Source organism: Schistocerca nitens, chromosome 2, assembly GCF_023898315.1.
Source record: "Schistocerca nitens isolate TAMUIC-IGC-003100 chromosome 2, iqSchNite1.1, whole genome shotgun sequence".
NCBI classification, from domain to species: domain Eukaryota; kingdom Metazoa; phylum Arthropoda; class Insecta; order Orthoptera; family Acrididae; genus Schistocerca; species Schistocerca nitens.
The window spans coordinates 495809149-495820407 of NC_064615.1; the positions used below are offsets into that span (position 1 = coordinate 495809149).

General features: G+C 41.1%; 2 non-coding genes across 2 annotated transcripts; one reads left to right on the plus strand and one right to left on the minus strand.

Moving 5' to 3' along the window:
- Positions 1-485: 485 nt before the first annotated feature.
- Trnay-gua (transfer RNA tyrosine (anticodon GUA)) lies at positions 486-575 on the plus strand. The gene is given in 2 exon segments: positions 486-522; positions 540-575. It is a non-coding gene; the product is annotated as a tRNA-Tyr (tRNA).
- Positions 576-1016: 441 nt separating this feature from the next.
- Trnar-acg (transfer RNA arginine (anticodon ACG)) lies at positions 1017-1089 on the minus strand. Its single transcript has one exon. It is a non-coding gene; the product is annotated as a tRNA-Arg (tRNA).
- Positions 1090-11259: the final 10170 nt, after the last annotated feature.

Below are 11259 nucleotides of genomic sequence, written 5' to 3' on the forward strand. Positions count from 1 at the left end.
TACTGAAATTACGTTGTCATGCACCCCTACTTATATATATGTATGCGAGTGATGGTACGGTGTAATTACTGGTACATTTTCTTATTTGTAACATTCTATTAATATGTATCGCTATCTGAAAACCAATGAGATTTTCATATTATACATCCCGTTACCTAAGTTCACGTGTGGGGTGACCGGCTCTCACGAAAGTAATAATTTACAAATTCACTTAAGTTGCGCGTTTTTAGCAATGTTCGCTGTTTGTATTTCTGGTCATTATTAGGCCAATACATTGCCCGCATATGTACTTCAGTACACCGTATCGCCGAAATGTCTCCACGCTGATGCGCACAAATTCCATAACTCAATTAAAAATGCCTTTCACTCTATAAAGTTAACTTCAGTTTTACATTCGTGATTTGCTTTCCCGCTATTGCTAGAGAGAACATAATTGGACAAAACCATCATTTTGAAAATGTTGTTGCAGTAGATGTAATCTGTAGCCTTCGGTAGCTCAGTTGGTAGAGCGGTGGACTGTAGAGGAACGTATGGCAGATATCCATAGGTCGCTGGTTCAAATCCGGCCCGAAGGAATTTTTTTAGCTCCTCTTACGAGTATCACTTTACATTTATGCAGCTTAAACGATACCAATAATAAACAAAATTGTTGTTGGGTTATCATCAACGTTTATGTGCTCTTCAATTTGCAGTCACTGTACTCAAAGGAAACCTCAAAAAGACTGTTAGTTAATACTTTTTCTCTCAAAACTTCATCGTCATACACCTCGGCGTGCCGTTTCGCAGGTGTGTTGTGGTATTTCCACCACTAGTAATTTTTTCCAAAAAATTGAACATTACAGTGTAAACAAGGGAAAAAGTGAAAGTGCATTAATCTTCAGTTGCCCATTTCTCCGGCTAAAATTAATGTTATAAAATTAAAGTTTTGTATATATATACTGTGCTTCTCCGTCGAAACAACTGCAGTTCATGTAACTCTTTAATTCCTAATTTCGTGTAGCAGTTTCAAAAATTTACGACCCTGCCAGGATTCGAACCTGGAGTCTTCTGATCCGTAGTCAGACGCGTTATCCATTGCGCCACAGGGCCGACAAGGGTGGAGTCCTAACCACCTTGTAGTTAACGGTATCAGCATTATGCTTTGCTAATGTTTCTGTGCTATGGGTCATAGTTTATGACTAATGTCACTGAACGATAGTACATTTTACGGGTTTTCGTGAAAGTGCATTTCACTGAAGTCTAAGAGTCGACAATCTAGACATAAGATTCGGACCCACTCGCAAAATCGTATTACAGGCTGCATCTGTATTTGCAAACCAGCATGACGTGCAGGAATTATTCTAATCTTATCCCTATTTGAGTGATACGTAGGGGATAGTTGTATATTCCTAGATTAATCATTTAAAGCCAGTTCTTGAAACCTTGCAGACTTTCTCTGGATAATTTCTGTCTGTCTTAAAGAGTCTTCCAGTTCAGTTCCTTCAGTATCTCTGTGACAGTCTCCCAGGAATTTAACAAACATGTGACCATTCGTGCTGCCCTTCTCTATGTACGTTCAATATTCCCTGTTAATTCTATCTGGTACGGGTCCCACACCATTGAGCAATATTCTAGAACTGGTCGCGAGTGATTTGTAAGTAATCTCAGTATTCTACCAATCAACGGAAGTGTACCAGCTGCTTTATCCACCCACATCTGATCATATGTGATCGTTCCATTTCACATCCCGACAAAGTGATCCAGGTATTTTCATGAGATTCCAACGGTGACTCATTGATATTGTAGTCATAGGATACTACTTTTTTTCTTTTTGTGAAGTGCAAAATTTTACATTTCTGAACATTTAGAACAAGTTGCCAATCTCTGCACCACGTTGAAATCTTATGAAGATCTGACTAATCATTTATGCAACTTCTTTCAGATAGCACTTCATTACAGAGAACTGCATCATCTGCGAAAAATTTGCTTTTATTGTTAGTACTGACTGTAAGGTCATTAACATACAACATGAACAGCAAGGATCCCAACACACTTTCGTAGGACACACCCGATGTTAACATCTGCATCCGACAATGACTCTCCATACAAGATAACATGCTGTCCCCTCTCCACCAAAAAGTCCTTGTTACAGTCACAAATTTCACTTGATGTGCCACATGATCGTAATTTTGACAATAAGTAATGTGCGATAATGAGTCATGTGTTTTTCGGAAATCAAGAAGTAGGCCTACTGCATCTACCTGGTTGCCTTGATACAATGCTTTCAGTAGGCCTATGTCATGTGAGAAAAGTGCCAGTTTGGTTTCTCATGATGGATGTCTTTAAAATGGAACTGCTGATGGCGAAGAAGTCAGCGTCGTGTGGGATGTGTGTAATGTGGATTGCAGATGATTAAAATATTCGCAGATTTACATAAGTTGAAAGTTTGTGTCAAACGTTTCCTGGCCAAACGTGAACTCAAGAACGAAAAGAAATGCTGGGCCTCCACCAGCTGAGATGCAACTATCTCAAGAAATTGATTGAACGGAAATATGCACTGTTGATTAATTTAGAGATGATATGTTGTTTTCAAAAATGTTCGTGAAATTTGCGTAACTTGTAGATCTTCAGTTTGAGGTGTAACTTCACTGCAAATACTCCTGAGCTCATTTTCTGTGCTGCTGTACAAAAATCATCGAGTAATGCATGATATAAATTCCAGGTACAGATTTTCCGAAAAACTGCTTTCTACGCAGGCAAATGTGCGCCGACGGCGGACAGTATGTGTACAAAGTTCTACATCTAGTGCTGTTGAAGGTTGGTAACAAACTGTCCCCCCGCTGTACGCAAACCGCTGGTATCTATATGATTTACAACAATAATTGACCATCAGAATTTAGAAATTTAAAGAAATGGCAAAAGGGGTAACAAAATTAATTCACATACATCGAAAAGAAAAAAAAAATCGTGCTTTACAATTTTGTGTGTACACGGACATAATTTCGTTTAGAATCCTAAAGTAATTTACAAGTTTCCAGAAAATAAAAATACATATTACATTTTAATTAATTACTGTCTATAGGAAGAACGAAAAGTATTCCTACTGTGTGTATGAATTCCAAATAATATGATTATCAAAAATAGCTAGCCGATGTGCTGAAAATAAATGTGTAAGCTGTAGAATACAAATGGTTCAAATGGCTCTGAGCACTATGGGACTCAACTGCTGTGGTCATTAGTCCCCTAGAACTTAGAACTACTTAAACCTAACTAACCTAAGGACATCACACACATCCATGCCCGAGGCAGGATTCGAACCTGCGACCGTAGCAGTCGCACGGTTCCGGACTGCGCGCCTAGAACCGCGAGACCACCGCGGCCGGCTGTAGAATACACTTTGTACTCATCGGTGTAGCAAGTTCAGATCAATTACGTAGTAATTATTGAAAGAACAATAGTCATAGCATTTTCACAAACTTGTTATTGAGCGCAGAATACAACAGCCAACGCATATTTTACGTAAGTTGCCTCAAACAGACTTATTACTGATATAGGTGCATTGTAGCACTGTAGGCTACATTAAACAATTAAGTAAGCATAAAATAGACGTAGGCTACCCTCATCAGGTGATGGCAAAGGATGCCCAAAGGGTTTTATTACGTTTTCGAAAACCATGCTGGTTGGCATTGAGAATGTAATTCTGTTCAAGATACCTCATTATGTTTGAGCTCAGAATATGTTCTAACGTTCTACAACAAAGCGATGTCAATGATATTATACGGTAGTTTTGGGGATCACTTCTACTACGTTTCTTGTAGACGGATGTGACCTGTGCCTTTTTCCAAGAACTGGGCATTGTTTTTTGTTCGAGGGCTCTACGGTATATTATAGTTAGAAGAGGGGCTATCTCAGCCGTAAATTCAGTATAGAATCTAACAAGGGTTCCATCGGAGCCTGGAGTTTTGTTCAGTTTTAACAATTTCAGCTGTTTCGCAACACCACTGACACTAACACTCATTTCATTCATCTTTTCAGTGGTACGAGGATTAAAGTGGAGCAGTTCCCTTGGTTTTTCCTTTGTAAAGGAACATTTGAAAATGGAGTGTAGCATTTCAGCTTTTGCTTTGCTACTGTCCATTTCATTTCCTGTCTCATTTGCTAGGGACTGGACACCAACTTTGGTGCCACTAACAGCCTTTACATACTACCAGGATTTCTTTGGCTTCTGTGAAAGATCACTCGACAATATTCTGCTACGTTAGTCACAGAATACATTATGAATTGCTCACGACAGTCAAACACGTTTCATTCAGCATTACTCTATCAATAGCACCTGAATAGCAAGCAATACAGAAGAGGCGTCTGATAAAGTAATAGGAGGTTAGTCAGGCATTGACGTTTTTACTGAGAGAGAGCAGAGAAGAAATTAGATTAAAAAATAAACAAGTTGGTTATTGTAAGTCAAAATGGTGAAAATTTCGGCTATAAAGACCACTATTGAACCGTATGTACTTTTCATAATTTCACTGCACAGGGGAAATTACATCCAAAAGCTTTTGTCGTACAGTTTAATGGTTTATACCCAGAAAACTGGGACGACAGGAGAAAGATAGGTTGCGTCACCAGCTGAGTGGAAGGGAATGATCCGTCTTTGAAAATGAGAACAGTAGAGTCCTGTCAATCATCTAAGGAATTCATTAAGAACCTCCTAGATAAATATTGGTCTAATAGTACACAGAGAACTGTACGAAACAGTATTTTCAGGGGAGGAACATTTCAAGTAGTGGGCACTATAGTTAGAGAGATTATTTCCAAAGCTTTTGTGAAAATAATTTATACCTAGATACCCACTGACAAGGGGAGCGCGCTTACTAGTCACCACCGGTTTCGTCCAAATTGATCGTAAATGGAGGGCCTGGCGAGAAACGAGAGTGACGTAAGTGGGAACTCCAGATGGCGAAGCGTTTATAAGGAACAGAATTTTCGACACTGTTCAGGTGAGGTATGAGCCTTTTATGTTTCCGAAGTTTCCAGGCAGCAGTTGGCGCAGCAGAGAGAGTACATAATGGTAATCCGAGGGTCGCGGGCCCAAATCCACAAGCGGAAACTTAGTTTATTGTCAATTTTCACATTATTATGCAAATAAACCAAAATATAAATAAAATAACCCACTGGTATACAGTGCAATATCCTATGAATCTTTCTGCAAAATTGTTGCCAACAGCCTACACATGCCGAAGAGAGAGCACTGGAGGTTGGACCGAGGATTCAAAAAATGCTGGATCAGTATGCTGCAAAATGTTAGAAAGTCGTCATTCCTTCGTCAAAATGCGGGAATCTTGCAACAGAATTTTGCAAAAAAGGTTTGACTGGTGTGATGAAATCCTACGTGTAAGAGAAAAAATTTCTTCTGTTCATTGACTCTTGGCGAAGAGAAATCCACAATTATATGCATACATTTTTCAAGATGATGAAGGATTGTCATTGTGCGGTATTAATGAATGAATGTTTTTCTCGTCAGGAAAAGAATTCGAGCAAAAAGTTCCAAAATTGCTGATAGAAAAAAATAAATTATGCTCAGAGAAGATTGCATCATAATACATTACATTGAACATCACCAGTTATCCTCGCCAATTAACAGCGAAATGAGGCGATACTCGTGGTTTTCAGCGAAACTTTTATGAATGTAAAGCAAGTTTGTTTCTCCATAAAAACTTTAGAACAACCATTTAAATGAAAAATTATGGCGTTCATTGCTTGTGCAAAATGCCGAGTAAACAACCGCTTCCCCTCTTTTTACGATGAATATGAAACCTGCATGTGTAAATTATCAGCTGTAAAATAAAAATATCGAATTTTATATAAGAATATCTCACGTACGCCTTAAAATTCCTTCTTGGAAATTTATTTGCATTCCCAGATCTACCTTGGCCCTTCCCCTTCATGCCTTTCTTGAAAATGTTAATAAATACAATGCGTTGAGCATTATTTCAACGTAAAAGTTGGAAATAAAAAGAAATTTGCTTATGGAGCCCACGGCTGTCTGGTTACTATTCTGTACTCTTCTGCTATACCAGAAACTCCCTGAAACTACGCTAACATACATTACTGATGTCTCATCCGACCTGCGCCAAAAATGTTATTTTCTCCAAGCATAAATCAATGATGACAAACAATTACGGCCCTCTTGTAAGTGAGGAACACCTTATTGCGGTGGCACCGGTTAAATTACTAATATGAGTACAAGAAATATTCATAGGAATCCCTAAAAAGAAAACAGAGGATATTTTGCAAGCTCTGGACCAATTAGATGCTGTATCCAGAGGAGAGACAGTCAGCAATGCTTGGAGAGACGTGAACAGGAGATCTAGAGAGAGTGAAAACAAATGGGATCATATTGGGGACCACAACACGATCAGAGGGAACGAAAGAAATAATAACAGTTTTAACAGATGAGGAAGCGGGGATTGGATTCAGGAAGGTTCGAATGTACATGGTAATGGTCGACATGAGAATTATGATGAGAGAGATGATAAGAAAAGGACGGATAGAGGCGATGGGATAAATATTATTGAGATGGAAAACTAGAAAGGAGATTGTGTGGGGTCTGAACACGAGCTCAGGGAGTGGATGGGTGGTTATAAGACAGTTCGTAAAAGATGATTGGGGAAATTTCAGGGAAGACCTTTAGAAGAAGATGAGATTTAAGTTGAAAATGAGTGTCAACCCATAGTAGATACTGAGATCAGTGGTATTGAGGCGGTTGTGGCCACACACAAGCCGGCCGATGTGGCCGAGCTGTTCTAGGCGCTTCAGTCTGGAACCGCGCGACCGCTACGGTCGCAGGTTCGAATCCTGCCTCGGGCATCGATGTGTCTGATGTCCTTAGGTTAGTTAGGTTTAAGTAGTTCTAAGTTCTAGGGGACTGATGACCTCAGATGTTAAGTCCCATAGTGCTCAGAGCCATTTGAACCATTTGGCCACACACCGGGGTAATGAGGCGTGTGCCATTGCAATGAGGCTCTAGAAGCAAACAGTAAACACAAGTGAGATATTAATATTACCTATACAAGGAATTGGGGTCATAGGTGCTGTTCGTGGAAAGAGTAAAGTGGTGAAGGATCAAGTATATTACTAGAAGTGAAAACTCAAGGAGCCCGCATCTCGTGGTCGTGCGGTAGCGTTCTCGCTTCCCACGCCCGGGTTCCCGGGTTCGATTCCCGGCGGGGTCAGGGATTTTCTGTGCCTCGTGATGGCTGGGTGTTGTGTGCTGTTCTTAGGTTAGTTAGGTTTAAGTAGTTCTAAGTTCTAGGGGACTGATGACCATAGATGTTGGGTCCCATAGTGCTCAGAGCCATTTGAAGCCATTTGAAAACTCAAGGAATAATCTTCAATAAAATTCTTCAGGGTATCAGACCGCATCGTCATAATTTAAAATGCGCCAACGTTTCGGCCAGCGTTGCAGCTAGCCTTCATCAGGGCCTTAACGTAGTTAACGTAAGGCCCTGATGAAGGCTAGCTGCAACGCTGGCCGAAACGTTGGCGCATTTTAAATTATGACGATGCGGTCTGATACCCTGAAGAATTTTATTGAAGAAGACAACGGCCGCGGAAGCCTACGCTTACAATCAAGGAATAATGTTGGAGGTTAGTGCCTTGGTCGTAACAGGTCTTTGTATTGGCCTTATAATAGGAACTGTAGGTAGACCGTGCCGCTATTGCAAAATTTCGTAAAAGGCAAATCTCCATGATAGCAAATAGTATGATAAGTGAGATTAGGCTTGATAACAGTGTTGGTGCTAATCAAAAGGCACAAGGGGGAAGCTATCTGAAGATGATGCATGAGTGTTTTGATGGGAAATAATTCCAATGAAATTACGGTATAGGATGGCAGAAATAAGCAAAAAAAGGTTGCAGTAGAAGTGTCAAATGACGAGATAACGGTTAAACTGCGTAAAATTAACGTAATGGACTGTGCTAGGAAAAGGGAGTTGACGGATTTACTTATAAAGTACAAAACCGTAGGGATAATGAGAGAAGTGCCTTATGAATTTAAACTTAAACCATACCAACAGTTTAAGCTGGAACTGCAAAGGATACAGTTATCAACAAGGGATACAATAGAGAAAGAAATTTAAAGGATACTGAGTTTGCAAATTGTAGAGAGATTGATGAGTCAATACTGCAACCACTTAGTATGTGTGACGAGGAAGGATAGACTGCTGAGAGTTCCATTAGGCTCTAGACAGTCAAGTAAAAATATAGAGCCTCAGAATGACAGACCACAGTCTCGATTTGATGGTTGGCTACTAGCAGATTCAGTTGTCAGAAAACTTCAAACAATACACAGCATTTGAGCTAAATACATGGTCCATTTACATTAATGTGAGCAACGCCTACGTTCGACATCTACATGCAATAACCATTCACAACGCAAATGGCAGCACCAACAGTTGAGGGTATACTCGTATAAAGCATGCTGGAGGGGGGGGGGGGGGGAAATAATGCAGTTGTAATCCGGAGATGCAGTCATCTATCAAACGTCCAAAAGAGCATCATTATTGACTTTCAGGTCAAGGGTGGAAGCATTGCCGAAACGGATAATTTTGTAAATTGTTTGCGTGGAGCCATGGTTAAGGCATGGCGCTTTCCAAAATTGGCACAGAGGAGCACGACGGAACATACATGACAGGGGTGGATGAGAGCTGCGGAGATGTGTAAGGGCAAACAGAAGTTCATCTGTTGACCATCCAAATTGATCAGGAGGCTAGCAACCGCGTCTCCTCAATGACCGGTCAGCGAACTTTGCTGTTTACGGGCCTCTGCCGCAGGCGCCTGCTTTATGCACCCACGCCCACTGATGTTCAACGGTGCTGAAGACTGCAATTGTCATGCCAGTACTGGAACTGGACGTCCACTGAATGACATCAGGTGGCATTTTCAGATGAATCATATTTAACAGACGGCTGTTGGCATGTACAGCGTGGAACGTTGGAAGCGAACATTCTGTAACAATCGTCGGAAGAGTTGAGGATGGAAGAGGGTGTGTTTTAGTGAGGCTACGTGAGTGATCTCGTCATCTTGGAAGGCACAATGGATCAACGCAAGTATGAGTCTATATCCCTGGGGCCATATTCACTCCTTCATGCCGTTTAATTTTCCTCGCCATGACAGCATCTACCAGCAGGGCAATGCAATGTGTCACACATCTCACATTGCACGTCCGTGGTTCGAGGAGCACCAAGATGAATTAACGTACTCCATGGCCACCAATTTCCCCAGATTTAAACCCAATGGGGAATCTGTGGGACCATCCCAATCGGGCTGTATGCGCGACGAATCCTCAGCTGAGAAAAGAGCACCGGGAAGTCCCGTTTCAGTCGCATGCAAACAGACAAAGTGAAGGTTTCACATTTTATATTTCTTGTTTGTAAATTTGAATTTGAAATATGATCTATTCTGTGTAACTTTGTAACAATTGTTTACCTATGTTTAAACAAGTAATGGTTATATACATTACGAGAACGTGGGAAATAAAATGGAATATTATGTGGAGGTTTAAAAAGTGAAAGTCAGTTTGCTTCTGATAATTATACAAAACTGTAAATTTAATAATAATTTAAAGAGAAAGACAAAAGCTTTTGTTTAAAATGGCTTATGATGAGATTTTATATCTGTTTTGAAATTTGAGAAGAAAAAATTAAGTTTACAGCATAGAAAAGAAGCAAAGACCAAAACGTGCTGACTATAAATGGTTCAAATGGCTCTGAGCACTATGGGACTTAACATCTGTGGTCATCAGTCCCCTAGAACTTAGAACTACTTAAACCTAACTAACCTAAGGACATCACACACATCCATGCCCGAGGCAGGATTCGAACCTGCGACCGTAGCAGTCGCGCGGTTCCGGACTGCGCGCCTAGAACCGCTAGACCACCGCGGCCGGCCGTGCAGACTATAAATTGGAAATTTGTGGTAAGGTCTTATGGGACCAAACTGCGGAGGTCATCGCTCCCTAAGCTTACGGACTACTTAATCTAACTTAAACTAACTTACGCTAAGGACAACGGAGACACCCATGCCCGAGGGAGGTCTCGAACCCCCGACGGGGGAAGCCGAGCGCACCGTGACAAGATGCCCCAGGCCGTGCGGGGTAACACCTATGAGTCACAACATCGTTAGTTATTTCCAAAACTGTAATTTTGTTTCAAACCCCCAAAACCCATGTTTATTTTTCCATATTTTACGTTTACTAACACTCGGCAGATATACGAAATCAAGTCACTGCGTTAACCAGTGCTGCAGAATAAGCCAGCAGTGAGCACCGATCTGTTTTCAAGGCGACAGAGGTAGTGAGTGGACCGTATGGCGCTATTGTGAATCACAAGAGTGGGGACAGGAATGCGAGCCTTGAGAACACATCTTACTCGACAGTGAATATGTAGGGGAACCACTAGTGTTCTGGCGCGAAGCGCTAATATTACTTTGTTAAATTTTAGCGATTGAAGCTGTCCTTTTGCATAACTGGTACTAGGAAGAGCCTACAGTTCATCTGGGCTTCACTTCAACGATAGCGCTCTGCAGCAAACCCGCAAAATCAATAAACAAATGAATATTGTTCACTTACCGAAGATGTACGTAGGGTCGCGAAGTGTTACGAAGTAAGCAAAAGACTCCGGATGTGCGACAAAGTCGCCAGCCATCGGTGGATCTTACTCTGAGCCTGTTCACATGTGAGAGTCGGTTATAGAATGTATTCAGATATTGTATGGAGATTCAAATACGCAAGGCGATTTTGCAAGTTTTGGAAAGAACCATCATGTAAACACAGCACTGTGCGTTGGTATCGACAATTTAGGAACACTGGTTCTGTCTGTAAAGAGAATAGTACCGGTCGATCTTGTGTGCCAGATACAGCAACCTTGGAGTTTCGTACGCATTCTAGACACTTCAATCGTTCGTACTAGACACGAGCTTGCAATTCCGCAGCAAACGGTGTAGTACGTTTTTCGATGGCAACTACATTTCAGGCCGTATTGTCTACAGTTCACCCAGCAATGAAACCGGAAGGCTATGACCGTCGCCTCCAATTTTACATCACACTGCAGGAAGTACTTGAGGATGAACATTTCGCCTACAAGCTAATATTTAGTGACTGAGCAACCTTCCATTTATCTGGAAACGTTAATCGTCACACTGGGAGATTTTGGAATGCTGAAAGTTCTGATGAACTTGTGACGCACAAACGTGATTCGCCGAAGGTTAATGTTCTGTGTGCAG